This window comes from Amblyomma mixtum, chromosome 4 (assembly GCF_055824585.1).
Source record: "Amblyomma mixtum isolate Tamu chromosome 4, ASM5582458v1, whole genome shotgun sequence".
Lineage (NCBI taxonomy): Eukaryota > Metazoa > Arthropoda > Arachnida > Ixodida > Ixodidae > Amblyomma > Amblyomma mixtum.
In genome coordinates, this window is record NC_143015.1 from 103390730 (window position 1) to 103410376 (window position 19647).

General features: G+C 48.8%; 1 pseudogene; it reads left to right on the forward strand.

The window, feature by feature from the left end:
• Positions 1-8354: 8354 nt before the first annotated feature.
• Positions 8355-11464, forward strand: LOC149347660 (uncharacterized; annotated as a pseudogene).
• The last annotated feature ends 8183 nt before the right edge of the window (positions 11465-19647 follow it).

Sequence of the window (19647 nt, forward strand, 5' to 3'; positions counted from 1 at the left end):
GAAGTCGTTGTTTCCGTTTATGAACGCTGACCTTCCGAGCTAGGTTCGCAGCGTGAGAACTCCTGGTTAAGTTAGGCCTCGCGTTTGACCGTTGCCGCCATGCTCTCTCCCCGTCGGGAAGTGGACACCGTCGTACACATGCGCATCGTTTTACAGAATTTTTTTTTCGGTTCCCCACAGAACTACTCTGTGCTTGACCCATTCCTTCTTATTTTCCCTCCATTCTGCCTTGAATTAAAGTCGCTTGGCTGTAATTTCTGCCGATGCGTATGTAGGATTAGGATATCGCATGCCGGTCTTGATGAGAGGCTATCTTGTGCGCCGTGCAAGTAAACGTGTCCACGGATGCCGGCTATTGAAGTGAGGCACCACACATTAATTTCGGAATTGCGCTTGAAAATACTTGCAGCTGGACGGTCGGCTTCGTATATCCTCGTAGTCCTTTATGGTATTTATGCTGCACGCTGGCTCTGCTTATCGATGCTCATCGATTTCGAAGTGGTGCCTTTGCGCCGCGTTTCCGACAGAGTACGAAGGATGCCTGCCAAGGCAGCCTCGAACGCTTGAAAAAAAAATACTCCGAGCAGTCACAACGAAAGGAATGAAGACGAGGGAGCTAACAGAACATCCCTGCAAGGAATCATTTTTATCCCTGCTGGAGGCCGACGCTCAGGCCAGTCAAACAAAGGAAAATGAAGCAAAGGACTCACATTAGCTGTAGGAGTTGTGCCGACGAAGCTTGAAGTTGCCGTATGGTTGTAAGGTATGCGAGTTACCATTATTTTGCAACGACTTGTGCCGTGCGACCATGTTATCACCATAACCATATTATGAAACTGGGGACTCATGTCGGTGCGGGTAGGAACGCAGGCCTAACAACCCGTCGTCGTCTACGTGGTGGAGGCAAAGGGAAGGAGACGAGGTCCTAAGGTCGAGCGGTAGACGAAAGAACCGTTGTTGTTGTTGTTGTTGTGACTGAGAGAAGGATGAAAAGGAAATTGCACGGGCCTGCTACTGGCTCGAGCCAAGCCACCACCGCTGCCACGTGCAGATAGAGGAGAGTTAAAAGATCAGAGGAAGGAGAGAGAGGAAAGGAAAGACGCGCGTCGCAGCAACAACCGCGTCCGCCGGAGCGGTTGTTGTTGTTGTTGTTGTGACTGAGAGAAGGATGAAGAGGAAATTACACGGGCCTGCTACTGGCTCGAGCCAAGCCACCACCGCTGCCACGTGCAGATAGAGGAGAGGTAAAAGATCAGAGGAAAGAGAAAAAGGAAAGAAAAGACGCGCGTCGCAGCAACAACTGCGTCCGCCGGAGCGGACGCTGCTCAAAAAAGAAGCGGCCGAAGCCGCGCTCGCCGAAGCGAGAACAGACAGATACTCTGAACTTTTTTTTTTTTTTGGATGACGACACCATATTTATACCATTTAATCACGTGACACTTAGATAAGCCAATTCCAAAGCGTACACCTAGAAAGACAAGATAAGGCAAGTCAATCCACTAAACTCAAAACAAGATCGAGATCAATCAGTACAACGAAGTGAAGTAATTATTTGTAGCCAAAATGAGCCTAAATAGGGATAATCTATTCCTGAAGTGCGAATTTGGTCTCAAGATCAACCAATTGAATACTCTGCATTTTACGCGACAGCGTATGCAGCTCGTTCGGTCGAAGAGTCGTCGGCGTCTTAGTAGTTGTGAGCACCGCGCGTCGGAAAAAGAATGGGCGGCACACTTAAGCTCCACTATAAGGGTATGATGCGATAGCATTATGGCCTAATTCCAATGTATGCGGATGATTCTATACCTTACATTCCTAGAGATCCTTGAGAGTCGTCATACCCCTGCAGGGTCAGTAGTGCAGCGGTTAAGCCATGTGCCACTTCCCTGCGGCTGTAGGTGCTCCCAGCGGTGGGCCTTGTGCGCCCCAGGTTGCTGTTCCCGGGCGACCAGTCACTAATTTAAATTCCACCTGCCACGGTGGGCAGGTTGCTCATTGTCTAGTTGGTAGGCTGTGTGTTGCACACACGGCGATACCCGGCTTTACGTAGCAGAGTGAAATTACCGCTTCAAACTTGCATCATGCCATTGATTGGATAGGAAAACGTTTATTGTCAGCACTGAGCCCTAGTGGGCATTATACTAGGTGGCTTCGAGCCCATGGCTTTTGGCGACCTTGTGAGCCCACTCAGTGGCCCGGACTTGCGTCAACGGGTCTGAGCTGGCCAGTATAGCTTCTTAAACTGGGGATCTACAACACCACCACGGAACTATGTTGAGGCACATATATTTGCGCAATTAAGGAGGCTTGAGACCTCACCCCCGGGGAGAAAGATCCTGAGCAACCTAGGATTACATGATAGAATTCCGGAAAGAAACGCGCAGGCAAAATTACAGACCAAAGTTAGAAAACTACTCATTATTAAACCACTTCCAAAAAACATGCACCCTGCTTTTCACGAAGGCAGGAGGAGAGCCAGAGCAAAGGCCCTTGAAGCCAAGCTCGAAGGCTCGGAATACACAACCTATGTAGACGCGGCGGAATACGAAGGAGGCGACTCCTTTGTGGTCGTGGCCGTGAACGACTCGGGTGAAACATTAACGGCCGGTTCGGTCAAAACAAAAAAACTCAGGGACAGCGGAGGAGGCGGCTATCGCCATGGCTAGAGTACACTCTAGCCATGGCAATGGCCAGCACCAAAGCAGTCACCATAATTAGCGACTCCAAGGTGGCTATCAACAATTTTGCGCGGGGTATAATCTCCCAGGAGGCAGAACGAATATTAAGACATAAAGACTGGGACCAAAGAGAGGTGGAACTAATATGGGTGCCGGCACACTCGGGGAACAGGGGAAACGAGTTGGCTCACAGTATAGCTCGAGGTTATGTCAGCCGAGCAGTGAGCCGGGTTGAGTCCCCAAATTTCACGAGAGATGCATTCATATCATTTCACGAATACACCCATCAGTTTAAACTGGAAAGGAGGATCTATCCGCCACCAGACAAAAAGCTCGACAAAAGCCAGGAGGTAACGTGGCGTCGGATCCAGACGCGAGCCTTCTTTAGCCCGTCGAGACTAGCACACATGTATCCAACACAGTACAACGCTACTTGCAAACAATGCGGCGAGATAGCCGGATATGACCACATTTTATGGAGCTGTAGAAAGGCGTCGCCACCGGCGGACCTACTACCAGTCCCTTCTCTAGTGCATCACGCCAACCGTTAACCGCAGAATGTTCCGGATGGTGTCATACGATGCGGTGTTTCTCTGACTCTAGACACTATTTAGGTTAGAGCCTATAGCTTGCGACAGCAATTGGAACTGGCGACCTATAATCGCAGCCTGCGGGCGTCCACCAAGATATGTGATACAGTTACTGCGTAATTTCCTTCCACAAATCCAAAACATTTCCTTCATTATGGCACCTCTCTTCGTGCAGATCATCGCCACCGGCCGGGCTGCCAGTGTTATGGACCTTAGGAACATAAACACTTGAGTGCAGTGGGGTCGTGCGGGGACCCTGGGGCGTGCCCCGAATTCCTCTTTAAATAAAGTTTTTCTCTCTCTCTTCTTTCATTAACACCTTCCTCCCTTCCCTTATTGTGCAGTTCGGGTGTCCACCGAGATGTGAAACACAGCGCTATTTACTTTCCTCAAAAATGCGTTGCGTTCAGAGGTGTTTCCAACGGGCAAGGCGTCGAGCCGTAACGGGCGACGGCGTTCCGTGGACTCCCTGGTAGCGCTGCAACACGCTGTCGCGTTCCACTCCTAAAGGCGAAGCTTAATCGTCCTTCAATGTTATTGTTTAGTTTACAACACCTCCGTAAGGAAGAAGATGGGGCTTGAAACGTGCCACTAAAAACGCATCGTGAACGCTTCCTGGGGGAATACCGGCTATACTTCAGGTGGGTTCTTTATGTCACACAGATGCTGACTTAAAAAGAATTACAGGAATCGATGCACAGGAACGGGAGTTATTCAGTGAAGAAATTTCAAAATACAAGCAAACAAAACGCTGCCCTCAACTCGATTTTGGCGGGGCTTCCCACTCCTATTTCGCTCTCCCAATGACGGCACGTGGCGCAACCAATCAAAACAGCCAGCCAGAGCACGTCGCGGAAGTTTGTACTCCATGGTTGCCTGCTCTCTGTGAGACTGGCAGCGTTGTTTCCATGCCAGAGCGCCCCTGGTGGTGTATTTTTATTTTACTTGCCTTGCAAGGCTTCTATCTAAGACAAACAAATTGTCTTTGTTGATATAATATGAAACGCAGACAGGTGACAAAATGTTTCTCTATTTATTCACACAATTTGCAGTATATTTACTGTTTGTCCGGTCATCAAGCTCGCGCCAGGTGATGTCATATCCGCTGCTAAAAACCCGACACCATCAGAGCCATGAAGTTGTTTTTGGGGGGACATTAAAATATTAAAAAACGGAATATACGCGGTGTTACCGACGCTAATAGCACCATTATAACTCACTGTATGCAATCAACAGGCAAAACAGTTAACTAAGATTGTGTTTCTGGGCCCCTTTAATCACGTCAGTACAAATTTATGTCCAACTTCAGATGAGAACGGAAATCACTAAGCTGTTGAACCAGGGTGTGTGTTGCACATTACAGTTATTTAAGGTAATACGTGGGTATCTCATGTCGCACAGGGTGTCCCCTATTCAAGCTGTCGCCACCGCAGGCGATATTTTCCTTTCCAGGCTGCGAGGTACAGATAAAAAAAATCCTTGAAGACAAGTTTGTCGTGAATAAAGCACACACAGGCAACCACTCACAGGCCTCCTAATTCGTCCAACATTATGCACCGTGTTTGATTTTATTCACAAAATAATCATACTGGATCAAAGGCCTAATTAAACCACATTAGGTTATTACGCAAATAACTGCATATGGGCTTCACACTTACGTGGCCAGAATCCCCACGTTAAAGGTGACGCTCTGTGGCTAATATCGCATATCTTCGAAGAATTTTCAGTGAAATAGATCGCCAGTTATATTACTCGGGGGCCATTCTTTTTGCAGAACAGCAAACAATGCTCGTTTACTCCAGGCACTGCTCCAGGGCAAAGGTGCCGAGCTAGAGGGCGCGGGTTCAAGCACTGCTGATGATTGGTTATAAGGAAGCGCCGAGACAGAGGCGTCCGGGCAGCGTTCGTGCCGAAAACAAAGATGACCGATCTGTCCGAGTCCGAACAGGCGAGCAGTTCTAGGAATGAATGAATGAGCTGTTTGTTTTCAAAAGGGAGGGTCACGGGCGTGTATTGAGGAATTTAGTTTTTGAGGAAAGGAAAGCTAGGGACCTACTGATACATGAGGGGACGACTAGGGTGGTGGTGGTGGTGGTGGAAGATTTTTATTTTGGTTATTTACATGAGAGTGTGGGGACTGGCCTTAAAAGCCAGCCCCTTACAAATTCTAGGACAGGTCCCTAGTCCGCGACCCCTGTGGCTTCCACGGCAGGTCGGGCCATAGCGACGAGGGCTCTTTGGCTCTCTAACACAGCAGCCGAGCAGGGCAGCCTCCCAGCTCTCTCGGGTTGGCAAGGGGAAAGGGGGTAAGAAGGGTTAGAGGAGAAGGAGGAGAAAAGCATTTATTTAGTAATGTACAGAGAGGTGCTCGGGGAGAGGCCCCTAGTGGGTCTCACCCATTACAATACTAGTCGGAGTCCCTCATTCCGGGATCCCGTTGGTCGAGACCGCTACACAAGTCCGCCGAACCAGGGCCTGCTGGGCCGATAGTTCCTGGCAGCTGAGTAGGGCCGCCTCCCAGTCCTCTCGGGTAGGGGAAGGGGTGATTGGGGGGAGAGAAGGATTTTTTCTGCATGTCCAAACCATGTGGAAGGTGTCGGCCACCTCCCCACAGAATGAGCAGCGGCCGTCAAAAGAAGGATTAAAGTGCTTGAGAACCGCCGGGCACAGCAGGGTGTTTGTAAAGAGCCTGAGGAGAATTCGTTCGCCAGCTTTACCCAGTCCTTTCATAGGAACTGGGTATCGCCGGTGTTCGGCACTATAGTGCTCAGTAATTTCTTTAAAAGAAAGGAGAGGGCTGTGATCTGGGTAAAGCTCCTCCCAAGGGACGCCTGGTGCCCGGTGAGTGAGTGCGCGGGCTGCCTCATGGGCGGCTTCGTTACCTGGCATGCCTTGGTGGCCGGGGACCCATATGATTGAGGGATGAGTTGGATCGCCGTCGCGAGTACTGCGGTGTAAAATTTGGTGAGCGAGTGGAGTGATCCAACCGAACTCAAAGTTACGACAGGCTCCGCGAGAGTCTGTGAGGATGAATTTAGAGTCGGGATGGGAGGCTGCGAGGGCGATCGCCACCTCCTCCGCATGCGTTGAGTTGGGGGCTCTGAACGAGAGGCCGTCCACCTGTTTTCCCTCGTGTATGACTGCAGCCGTGTACCATTCCCCCCTGGAGCGGTAGGGGCCTGCAATGTCGACGTAGAAGACGTGTTTCTTTGAGCCATAGTGGCGGTGCAGGGCATTCGCCCGCGCCTGGCGCCGGCCATTATGGTCCTCCTTGTTCATCTTAGTCGAAGGGGTCGAACGTAGAGGGCGCTTCTCCACAGTTCTGGCACTCGAACCCGTTCCATGGTATGGTGATCATGTCTGATATGTAACCGGTCCAAGAGGCGGCGACCGGACACGGTCCGGGCGAGACGCGTGTATTGGTTAACGAGATGCGCCTCGCGGAGTTCTAGATAGGTGTTCACCACCCCCAAAGCGAGAAGTCGCGAGTTGGAAGTGGATATCGGGAGGTCGAGGGCTCTCTTGAAAATTTTGCGGAGTACAATCTCCAAGTGATCTTCGTCATGTTTCCGTAAGCGGAGGTAAGGAGTCGAGTACAGTACTCGACTTGTTACGAAGGCATGCGCGAGCCGCATCGCATCCTTACTTCGCAACCCTCCTCGCTTGTTGGAAACGCGGCGAACCATTCGGCCCACCTGGTTGCCGACTTTGCGGAGTTTGGCAAGAGTTGTGTCTGCCTTACGATGTTGATTAATGAAGAGACCGAGTATTCGTAGCTCCTTCGCTTCACGGATGGGGCCGCTTGCGAGAGAAAGCTGAACGGAGATTTTGCATTTCGGAGAAGATCGAATATGCACAAATTCAGACTTGGACGGGGAGCACTGGAGGCCGCAGTACGTGGCATAGTGGTCAACTATGCTCGCCGCTGCTTGCAGGCATTCCTCCATCTCTCCTATATTTCCCGTAGTGGCCCAGATGGTGATGTCATCGGCGTACAGCGCATGCTGAACACCGCCGACAGCCGCCGGCCACAGTACCGTGATGGTATACAAGCGAAGGAGCCAACGCTCGTCGCTTTTCGTTAGCCCTTTCGCAGGGGGATGAAAGCGGGTATGCGATGTTTGATAAAATTGAATAATTTGCTTGTAGGTGATAGCCGGATTAGGTTCTGATACCTCAGGCGTTGAGTGTCGAGGCGATGCTCGGTGGTTGAGCGCGCAGGTTGAGGCGTCTGCAACCTCGTTTCCCTCTAGTCCAGCATGTGCTGGGGTCCGGATGATGACACGTGTGTTCGGGGTGTCGCGGTACCGCATCTATGTCACATTTTGGCGGCACGTTGAGGTATGCGTCCTTGTTGTGGATTTTGACACGCTTCCCGGGAGTCGGCAATGATTAACCGGGAGTATGGTTCTGGAGCGGCGAGTGCTATGGCGACCTCCTCCGCGTGTGTAATGTTGGGCGCACGGAAAGTGAGTCCCTGAACGTACTATCGGGGACAAAAGTGGTATACTCCACGCGGCGGGAGCCGGAGCAACGGAAAATTGCACTGCAACGCCATCTAAAGGCGGCATCTGGGATCGAGACAGCTAATGCGTGACCTTTATTATCACCAGGCATGTCGCTTGGCCCGTTTCTATGTTTCGTGATTTAGCTCGCGAAAATGCAGCAGTGTTTCGTTGCTCCGGCTCCCACCACGTGGAGTATACCACTTTTGTCCCCCGAGAGTACGTATTTTGATGGATTATTGCGGCCGTATACCATCCCCCGTGGTGTGGGCCAGCAGCATCCGTGTAGAAGATTCCTTAGCGAGAGCCATAGCGGTCGTTAAGGGCCGTCAAGTGCGCGGTTCGACAGCCATTTTGAGTCTCCTTCGTCATGTTCTGTGGCAGAGGCTGGAGCTGCACCGCGTGGCGCCAGCCGTCTGGAACCGTCTTCCTTTCCACTGCATGCGCTTTGTAGGCAATGTGCAGGCGGTTTAAGGGGCTTTTGGCGGCTGAGGATTTGTTCAACCGCAGCTAGTGATTGTGGAAGTGCGGTAGCTCCTCAAAGGTTTTGATCATCGATGAGCCGTTGATTGGACGTCGTGATGGGGACGTCGAGGGTGCGCTCTGCAATTTTGCAGTGGATCGCCTCTAGTGCGTTCTTGTCACATTTCTACAAGTGGAGATAAAGTGCCGTATTAGTCACAGACGAACTGTGGCCACAAGACGTTTAGGTAGATCAGACGATAGGAGAATTTCCTAATTTGGTCCGGCAACACTGGTCGCCGGTGTCGTCCGCTATTAGCTTGGCGACGGCTCCCGCTGCTACGCTGCTTTGACAGCCTCCGCGTTCTCCCTTGCTTTACTGAGCCCATTTGGACAGTGTAACTATCCTTCCTTAGCAATGTCGTGGACCAGAAGCCTCTCTATTATTCCGAAGAGCCTGACCACCGAGAGAATACAAGCTTACAGCGCTTCAAGGAGCCTCGGCAAGCGGAACGATGACCGCAGCCACAAGTTTGTCGCCGAAAGCTACATTCAGTGCGATTCCATCGAAACGTCATCATTCACTACACGGTAAGCTGCCACATTGTGCGACTGTGCTTTTATTGTTTTCCAGCGCTCTTTGCTATATAAATGATCATTGTGTTCTCTAAACTGTCATACAAACTCTCATTCTTTATGGGGCTGCACTGGAGAGCAGGCATGGCTAGTTAAACCGAGTGCCTGCTATTTTTTCACTTCGTTCGTGCTGTAAGGAATGTTAGTTACTTTGATCGTCTTTTTTTTATTTTGCAGTGACTGCACGTTCGTGCGTGTGCCCGCTCGATGCTTTAGAAGCCAGAAGAAGACGTCATCGCATTATCAAGTCAGTGCTGTGATAACGCAAGACGGCTTCATCGAAGGCTGCACATGTGAGTGCGCTGCTCGGGAGAACGGTGCGTGATACCACGCTCTGGCATTGCTGAAGTCTATTGTGCTACTAAAGGAGCAAGGATACGAAGAACTGCCGCCTGAGTTGTCTTGCACGGAACTGCCGCAGAAGTGGAGGCGACCGCGTGGAGACAAGATATCGTGGAGCGCAGTAGACGAAGTAGATTGGAGATCCGTACGGCCCGATGGTCTGGAGTGTGCCGCGGCTTCTCGAATTTACGAAGCGCGCAAAAAACCCAGGCTTGCAGGGGATGTCAAAAAGGCTGCTCTGAAATTCGGACGAGACCTCTCAGCACTGGAACCAACCCCATTTTCAGAGCACTTGCAGGCAATGACAGTGAAAACAGCAAATTCTTCCTATGGAGAAACTTGCGAAGGGAGTATGTTATGGTGCCGGAAGCCATTAGTGCCTCACCATTTCTCAAGCCATGTTAGTCCAGACATCAAGTTGGGTTCCACAGTGAGAGGCGCCGACTCTGTTCCACCAGAACCAGCTATAATCCGTTCAACATCAGTGTAAGTGGCTTCAGCTCTAGACCTGCCACCACCACAAAAAGCCATAATTGAGGTAAATACACATGTCGCATTTGAACAATGTATGGTAAGAAGAATGTGGCTAGTATGTCCAAAAAATGTCCACAGCTGCAGCTTTGAGTTTTTTTTCTTAAGCACATATAACATAGGTGCGTATAACGCAGGATGGTGCATTAATATGTTAAAGTGTTGAATGTAGCTACTTATTCTGCGTAAACATATGTGCACATATATTTCAACCATCATGCACAGCAAATTGTTGTTGCTCTCAAATACAAATCTGCTAGTCGAAGCAGAGCTGCTGCTGGAGTCTACCTGGTTTTACCTAAGCAAGCATATTATTCTGTTTTTTTTTTTTGCAGTCAATAACTCTCACCATCACCGAGGCTCTTCAACTGGAGAAAAGTACCCGTGGGCAAAAATAAGAGTGCTGCATGGAAGGCAGTCCGCCGTCAGCGGCTGACCGCATCCAACTTTGGTGCAGTTATGAAGCGGGAGAACTGGACAGTGAAGGGTCTCAAGAACTTGACTGCCGAGAGGGACCTGTCACGCACCATTTTTACATGTAAAAATAGTCTTGTGCTCAGACTAATCCTTGCATGCACTGCTTTTAAAACGCATCAATCTTTCAGGATGACCTGTTGCAGTGTGTTACATTTTATGACGCCTTTTTCTGGTATGGACACAAGCCGGGACATTGACTCTGTAATAACGGTTTGGTTTATGGGGTTTAACATCCCAAAGTGACTCAGCCTATGAAGGGGCCTGTAGTAATGCATCACATAATCGCAGGAAGAGGGCAGTCGGGGCTAGTTGATGTGCCATGAAACCTTTAGCAGCGCTGTGAACAAACACTGGTAGCATAAAAGCATGCAAAAGGAACGAAAAGTTCAGTGCATGAAATAAAACTCTTTATGAATATTTAGTGCTCCCTGCTTTTGTACATTCTTATTCAAACTTGGACATGAAAAAAATATTTCTTCCATCCATGCACAGGTTATTTCGTCATAAGTGTTCATGCCGTCTTGTAACAAACTCGGTTCATTTTTACAGACACATTCGAAGGCACTTCGATACAACAGCTTCACTCTGGTGCAACAAAGTTTAATACAATTATAAGATAGCTAATATTGTTCGGCATGGGTTACTTAATGATCATATTTCTGCTTTCACTGGCAGCCTTTCTGTGTGAACTGGAGATATTGCTTTTCAGTGCAGTGTGCATGACTATTTTTGGTATCTTCATTTCAGGTATGGCATTTCAAATGGGCAGCAAGCCATACGCCGATATGTGACGACAATGCAAGCACTGCAGCACAATGTGCAGACTTTTTTTGGTGGATTTGCTGTAGGTCCAGCTTGCCCATGGCTGGGAGCCTCACCAGATAGGATAGTGTGGGACCCAGCAGAAGGCAGCCATGGAATTGTTGAGGTCAAATGTCCTTACTCTATGAAGGATATAGATTTCCCGAATCTAGAAGGGTCATGCCTTGTGAAGGACGTGACAGGAGTCATCAGGCTTCATCGCCAAGATTTTCATTGCTATCAAGTTCTTGGCCAAATGGCACTAACTGGCCTCACATGGGCAGACTTTGTTGTCTATTCACCACATTTCATTGTCATCGAAAGGATCACGTTCGATAAAACTGCTTGGCAGCTATGTAAAAACAAGCTAGACAAATTCTACTTTGACACACTTCTCCAATTTTTGGCAGAGCAATAAACTACAGGTCATCAAAGGCCGTAGAAAATGATAACACAACTGCTTCACTGTCTATTACATTTCGACATGAATCATATACAAATGATATTAATGTCTTTTATTCATAGCCTTAGTCGCTTTGGGACGTTAAACCCCATAAACCAATCAACCTTTTATTCAGATAGCGAGGTCTTGGATGCAAGGGCAGATGTGCTGTGCTTGATGGAGTCCAGGCATTCTATACATTGAATAGAGCATGCAGCACAATAAAACATCGTACAGTAACATCCCTTATACATTTGCAAAGACGGGAAGAAAATGCATACATCTACAGCGATGAAAATACTACCAAATAGTGCGCATGCATTATTCAGTATCGTTGCACCCTATAAGCGGGCTCTGGAGATTGGTCAGAAATGCACAAACAGCCCACATTTCATTGATGACAGGCGCTATGGTCAGTGGAACCGGCCTGTCGAAAATGTGCAAATGGTTTGATGCGCTGAATATGCCTCTCAACATGAATCCTTAGTTTTGCTATTTCTTGTGTTCCGGTTACTTCTTCTGCTGTGAAAAAGTCTCTCCGTAAAAATGGAGGATTATTCAGTGCGACACCAATCTTACTAAGGAGGTCATCCGTATTAAATCCCATGTCAGCCGTGACTGTGTCTCCAGGCTGAAACTCGAGCTTCAGAAATCCACATTTCTGCACCTAGTCCTTGTCAGAAATCGACCGGCAAATAGTTTCGACAAGAAAGTGATCGTCCCATCTGGTGCTATAGCTCTGTTGCATCTATGATTACTGGAGTACTTGAGTACCCCTGTGTGGTAAACACAGCTGGCATTGACTCATTTACTTCTTCTCTAGACATCCAGAGGTTAAGCTGGCCTATCTGCAAGTACATGAAGCTAATGCAGGTCGCGCACAACCTAGATACTGTTGCCAGTGAAATCCTAAACCTGTAGGCCAGGTCTTTTTCGAGCAGACCAAGACGAAGCCCCACGAGCACTAAGAACAGCTGTTCCTTGGCAGGCAGCAAATGGGGCCTTCCAGCATTGTTAGTGCCCTCCTTATAGCTCCTTGACCAGGCCTTAACATTTTCGCAGTTCTCCCCTGGATCAAGGAAATCAAAAAAGCTTATGAAAGCCTCATAGCTTGGAAGGCCCGTGTAGAATGCTATGTATTCAGGGCTGTCTTTAAAACATTCAATGGAAAATTTTCGACTCAGTCTTTTTTCAAGCTGCAAATTTTTAGCTTCTACAAGCTCACCTTCACGTTGCACCCTGTAGAAAGAGGCTTTTGCTAAGCTCAGTTCCTCTGCCTGGCCCTTAAGCTTTGCCTCAAGGGTTTCAATATGTGCCATCAGAGCTTCAACTTTTTGCTTGAGGTCCGCCATTTCCCGCGAGCACACACAATCGCACGCAGGTTCGTCACCGATGCTGCTCGATGAGCTGGCCTCGGCAGGAATGCTCCCGTCGCCCATTTCCGCCGTCTCCGGTGGCTCGGTGACAACATCGGTGGGCGGCACAAGGTCGGATGTAGCGGCACTAGCACTTTTGGTGGCAGAGTTTATGCTGCATGAATGCCTGTTTCGAGGTTTTAAGGCGAAATCCTTTAATGCCTCATACTGTCGTTAGCAGACGCATCGGCGGGAGTGTCGACAGGCGCGTCGGCAGCCGTGTCGAGAGACGCGTCGGCAGATTCGTGCGCCTTTCGGCGTCACTGCTTAAAAGGCTCAAGGTTCCAGCATGAATAAAGGCGCATCTAGTGAATCCATGGGCTTCATAAATAAAATAAAACGAGTAAAGCCAAGAAAAGGAAAATAATAATAATAAAATATAAACACCAAATAAAAATAAGATGTGAAAATAAAAACAATAAAATTAAGAAAAGGAGCAAAAATAAATAAAAAACAATATGAAAAATAAAAAGTAAATAGAAACAAACAGTGGTCAGGAAACGCTTTGGCCTTGCAGCACTTCAGAGAGCCAAAGTGCCCCGTGAATTTTCTCTTTCAGTCGTCACAGTATAATATCAACTTATGCTTAAATGGTAATATTCTTCCCGGCGGAGGCTTCGGCGCGGAGAAGGCAAACACAGTCGGCACAGCGTGTTGTCTGAGAAAACGCCGATTCCCCGCTACGTTTCGAAGATAGCAGTCTTCCACGAAATGCCTAGAACACATTTTGGTGAATTTTGTGACCTTGAAAAACTTCCCCTCGTCACGTTTAATGGCAATCAGCCACCTCTTCTTCCAATAAGCGTCCCGTGGGAAGGAATAGAAGGACAGCTACAACAAAAGAAGTAGACGCAAGGTCACGCACGAACTAAGTGCATGAATGAGAAAAGGTTGATAATGCGTGTACTTGCCTTCGAGCCGCTTTCGTCGAGCACTCCTCTTTGCTTGCACAGTGGCACACAGCAGTGAACGGGCATGATGCGGGTAATTCTCAACACAGCGGTTGCGGTTGTGAAACGCGGGGAAAGCGGGCGATTCCGCACGGACGGCGTCGCGTCTGCGTGCGTGCACGGATGCTACCGGAGTGGCTCGCCAAGCTAATGGCGGCAGCTAAGGCTTCGCGTTTCACTCGATAGATGGCGCTGAATTAGGAAACTTCTATTTTGCACTGATCGGCAAACCTATATACGCACCCAAGACCAGGAGCATTATCCGTACTCTCTAGGTACCAGAGGAACTCCACAGGGAGCAGTCCTCTTTCCCCTCCTCTTTAATTTCGCCATGGTTCACCTTCCCGCACTGCTAGATGATGTCCAATGCATCAGGTATGCCCTGCATACCGAATACATCACGCTCTGGGCAACACATGGTTCGTTGCGAGAGATCGAGGACAACCAGCAACAAGCGGCGACTATCGTAGACGTATACGCTCTCCGCTGTGGCCTGGAATACTCCGAGACCAAATCAGACTTCATGCACCTTAGGCCAAACCCGGAGTGCCTCCCTTGCTAGCGGCCCTATCCCTGAACACGATAAGGTAAGAGTGTAGGGACTCTTTATTCACCGCAACCTCAAGATCGATACAACCCTGCAGAATCTCCCACAAGATTGGAGATCAGATGGGCCGTATTGTCCGCCATGTATCTAACAAACGATGGGGGGAGGGGGGGGGGGTGGTATGGAGCTTACGATGAAAACACTCCCTGAGGCTGGCGAATGCATTTCTAACCAGTCGGATACGACTAGGGTGGCCGAGCCACGCTTTACACTGCTTTGTAGAGGCCACTAGGAAAGAGTGATTTATTGGTTTTGAATTAGTTTTTTGCACAACCTTGCGTATGTCGTCATTCTTCGTGGCACCGCCCACCTGATCAGACGTCTCCATCCTGGCGGCACTCGATACACAGGACGCTGTTGTAAGTACAAAGTGGGAGGCGGGGCCTTCTAACGAACTTCGCCGAGCTGAACGGCGTGAATAGGGAGCTCGAGCGTGCTCACCGCGGTGGTTCACTTGTCAAGGCGCTTGTCTACTGAGCCCGGGTACCCGGGTTCGAACCCGACTGCGGCGGCGGCGTTGCGATGGAGTCGAAACGCAAGAGGCACCCGTGTGCTGTACGATGTCAGTGCACGTTAAAGATCCCCAGGTGGTCGAAATTATTCCGGAGTAGTAGTAGTAGGAGTAGAACGTTTATTATGCACAGTAATAAATGTTCAAGGGTCTTGAGAGGTGGTTGGAGTACTTAGTTCAGAACCCCTGCGGCTGTCGCTGCCGCCGGGGCCTGACGATCCAGCTGGCGTCAATCTTGCAGGTCCCAGCAGGACAGAGAGCCTCCCACTGTTCCTTTGTACTAATGTTTTGAGGTGAGGTGACCTCCACCACGGCACATCTTTCTCTCTTTCTTCTTGCTCACCCACCCCGGCGTGGTTCAGGTGTCCACCTAGATATGTGAGACTGATACTGCCATTTACTTTCCTCAAAAAACCAATTATAATGCAGTTCAGCTCGAGCACTATTTTGCACGAAATTCCGCGCTAAGCCATGGTAAACTGTCCGCAGAATTTTTAGAGCGCAGCCCTTTGGTGCCGGTTTCACCGCTTCGCGGCGTCGTCATCGCCGTTGCCCGCCACCGTCGCCGTTGTCCGTTGTAACCAGTAGTGGACTCCTTAGTCCCGCTTTAAGCTGCGAAATCAATGGAGTGTAAGCTTGGAAAGGAGAGCGCAAAAATGGGTAAATTTGTATTAAAATATCATTATTAGATTATTAAATTAAATTCATAAATAATAAAGTATTACATTTTGAGGTGTTGTCTTTGACTCTCACTTAAGCATTATACCCCATGTTAACCATTTGGAAACGGAAATTCTTGCATGTACCGCGAAGCTCCTGAATTGGTTCCATTTCCATTTTCGTGTTTCTCTTCTCTATGCGCCAAATTTATCATCAGGTTATTCTTCCTACAATTATCTATGCCGCCCCAGCTTGGTGGTTTCTTTGGCTACTTTTCCCTCTAAGAGATCGCGTTTTATCGCTTCAACGAACCCCCTTCTGGCTCTTACTGGTGCCTATAATACTACGCGAACCACTGCTGTTCATGTGCTTCCAAACGCTCTTCCTTTGCGTATTTATCTAGACCAGTTAGGCGCAGAGTTTATGCTTTTCACGTTACGACAATCCGTAGAATACGGACATGCCTTTTATGACCTTTCTCAAATTCAACCTTCATTTAATCCCTGGTATGACCATCCCTCAATGAAATTTAAATTTTCTTTTGTTCAACTTAGCTCTCAGAAAGCGGCATTCTTTTCTTGTCAACGCGCCCTGCATATTTACACTGATGGGTCTTTCACTCCTCGCTGAGCTGGTGCTGCTTTTGTTGTTCTTAGCTCAAGACAAAATATTGTATACATTCATCGCCTGTCTTTAGAACCACCCTCTAGCGCCTATGCAGCTGAGCTTGCAGCCGTTCATTCTGCTGTTGCTTATGCTATTCGTAACCTTTCCTCTACGCCTGTTCAATTTTACACCGATTCTCTATCTCTGCTTTCTGCCCTGTCTTCAATTGCTTCTTACAATCCGACTATTATTGCCATTAAGAAAGATCTCTATCGTTTGTCTTCTCTCGCCCCATTTCTTTTATTTCATATCCGGGGTCATTCCGGAATTTTCGGTAATGACTTAGCTGACCAAGCTGCAGGTAGTGCCGGGCAGTTTGGCAATTTACATATTTCTACCCTTTCACGTTGTTGAGTGCGTTGCCATTTACAACGTTCTTCACTTCTTTTATGGAACATATTTGGCGCGAGAACAATGGGGGCACTAAATTATTCAGTTGGATCCCTGATACATTTAATATTCCCCTTATTCGTCTACCCAGGAATCCTCTTATTACTTTAGTTGCTGGGCATTGTAGATTGGCGTTCTGTTTTCAAAAAGTTGGCCTGTCTCCGTCTTCAACTTGCTCTTCTGGGATGTTATGTGAAGACCTCCGTCACTACTTCCGGGATTGTTCCGTTACTGCTTCTTTAGTTTCTCGCTTAAAATCTCTTCGCTCCTCAGACATCACACCATCTGTTCACCCCTACCTTCTCCGAGACCATGCTACTTCTGCTCTTCTCCTTCAAATGTTCTAATCATTGTGTCACACCACACTGCCATCTCGTTCCCCCCTCCTCCGCAACATGCACCCAGAACATCACAGGGAAAGACGGGAGAAGAGGGCGGAGGCGCTGGTTAAAAGGGCCGGGAACATCAGGGCAAATGAGGTTGCCTACGTGGACGCAGCGAGTGGCAGGTCGGGGGCGGCGGTCGCCTCAGTAGTCGACGGCCGAGGTGCACCAGTCACCGCCGCCTCCATTAGGAGTAGAAACATAGATACGACCGAGGAGGTCGCAATAGCGCTTGCTTGCGCCGGTACCAAGGCTAGTTTGATTCTTAGTGACAGCAAAACAGCAATCCGCAACATCGGAAAGGGCAGGGTCTCGCCAGAAACGGCTCGAATTCTGTCCGCAGCCAAAATTGATCGCAAGATCACCTTAATTTGGGTCCCAGCACACACATCCATCCCCGGTAACGAGGCGGCCCACATGTTAACCCGAGATCTCTACTTCCGGGTAACTGTAGAGCCACCCGACCCCCAGGGGATCGACGAACGTTTGCAAACATACGCAGAAATCGCCGTGCACTACAGGTTAGGCAGGCGTCTAATGCCACCACTAGATCCAAACTTAACCAATACAGAGGCCATCGCCAGGCGACGATTACAGGCCGGAAATTTCGTTAACCCCGTCTGGTTATTTCAAACCACGTTAGACGATAAAAAAGGTGACAAATGTAAGACCTGCGGAGCGACGGGGACCCTAGATCATATAATTTGGCAATGCCTTGGATCCCCGGGTGCTGAGGACAATATTAAGAGTAGAGAAGCCTGGGAGGCCCTTCTGCGAAGCGAGGTCCCCGCCGACCAGAAACGAGCTGTCCGCCTGGCGGCTAAAGCCGCGAAGAGACGATGTATCTTCGCCAGTCTTTAGTCGCGGAGGTCCCGTCCCCCGTCCCCTGGTCCTGCGTGCCAGGGACGGGTAGTAGGGGGCCTCCTACATCGGTGGAAATAAAAGTTGTTATCAATCAATCATCTCCTTCAAATGGGTCACCTCATAAGTAGCTCAATTCCTAATTATTCACGCTGATTTCTCTCTTTCTTTTAATTTGCCTTCTGCGCATTGTTTTGACTTGTTCTGTTATTATGACTATGCTCTGGCTTTGGTTTTCTCTATTTTTATTATTATTATTTATTCCGTGGACTGCATGCTGTGTGGAGTACATTTTTTGCATTGTCGTACGGGACAGTAACAATCCGACCCACTCTTATACATTAATCCACCCACTAATATTCACTAATCTACCGTTAACCGACCGTAATTTATATTAATACTCCGAAATTTATTGCGGTCGGTCAACTTCTGATATCCAGCGGTGAGCCAGCTTCGAAATGGTATCGAATTTTCTTTACGAATTGGGGAAATGAAAAGTGCACTAACATTTTGTCGCAGCGCAGTTAGTCGGCCCAATATTGGAAAAGTATTGGTAAAGGGTGTTCCTACGAAGGACCAATGTAAAAGCATCTATTTCCAATATTGGGTCAATTACCTGAGCTGGTTGGGATATGCATGCTGGTCCTGACTCCATTACGTACAGCATTCTTCAAAACCACATGGCTATGAACACCCTGTTCTTTGGCTCTTCCAAAGGGCGGAAAAGCAGAAGCAACTCCAGCTTACTTGGACATAACTTTCTTTTGTGAGCCAACTGTGGAATATTGTAACATTTTCGGATAAGAGTTAATGAAGAATACCTTAGTAATCTACTATTCGCTGATGACATTGCCTTGCTAAGTCACTCAGGAGATGAACTGCAAAACATGATCAGTGGATCCCGCATTTGCTGCGGTACAGATGACGCCACGTGTGTCCGGGCGATCCCCGGCTCTCTGAGTATGTTCTGCCCTGAGCGTCGATGGTTCGCCATTACTTCGCGTTCTCTCGAGCTCCTCCAGGTGCGCTGCTATTGCATGCATCTCGATTTGATTCGCAGAGCGGACGTTTAGCACCTCATCTCCCATCAAACTGCCTGCTTCGTACAGTCGGCAGTGCAGTATGTCACGGCACGTCTGATGGAAGAGGTCCCACGGCGGTATTCGCGGCCCTGTGTTCGGTCAAAAGCAGCACAGATAATCGGCACAATATTATAAATGGAGGGATTTGCTCTGGTCCTTTGAAGGACTGGCCTTCGCCAGTACATTACCAATACTGGTCTGATAAGCTGTGCTGCTCGGGGTGGAAATCACTGAGTCTTTTATTTTTCTTAGCTCTGGATTGGACGCGACCGGTGTTGGCAGGCTATGAGAAGCACGGTCATATCCATGCATTGCGTCCCAACACGACGTGATACACCGCGGCAGAAGGCCATTTAGGCCGGAATACTGAACGGCATAGTTAGCATGAGGCAGTCTGACGATTGTGTGTGATTATAACTCTTGGCATTGTAAAAAATGCCACCAGAGAATTTATCCTTCATACTTCTTTCACGAGGCCTGGAACGTTTGAAGGTATAGTATGTACCCCTTTGCCAAAAGTAACCGAGCAGCAGGTTTCTGCTTCTCAACCGTATAATGGAGCCGTTACACCTGCCATAAAGACCGAAAGGTTTCGAAACGTGAGGGGAAGGCTTCACCTTACTTTAGAAAGATTCAGACCTTAAGGGCTGCCATAAGT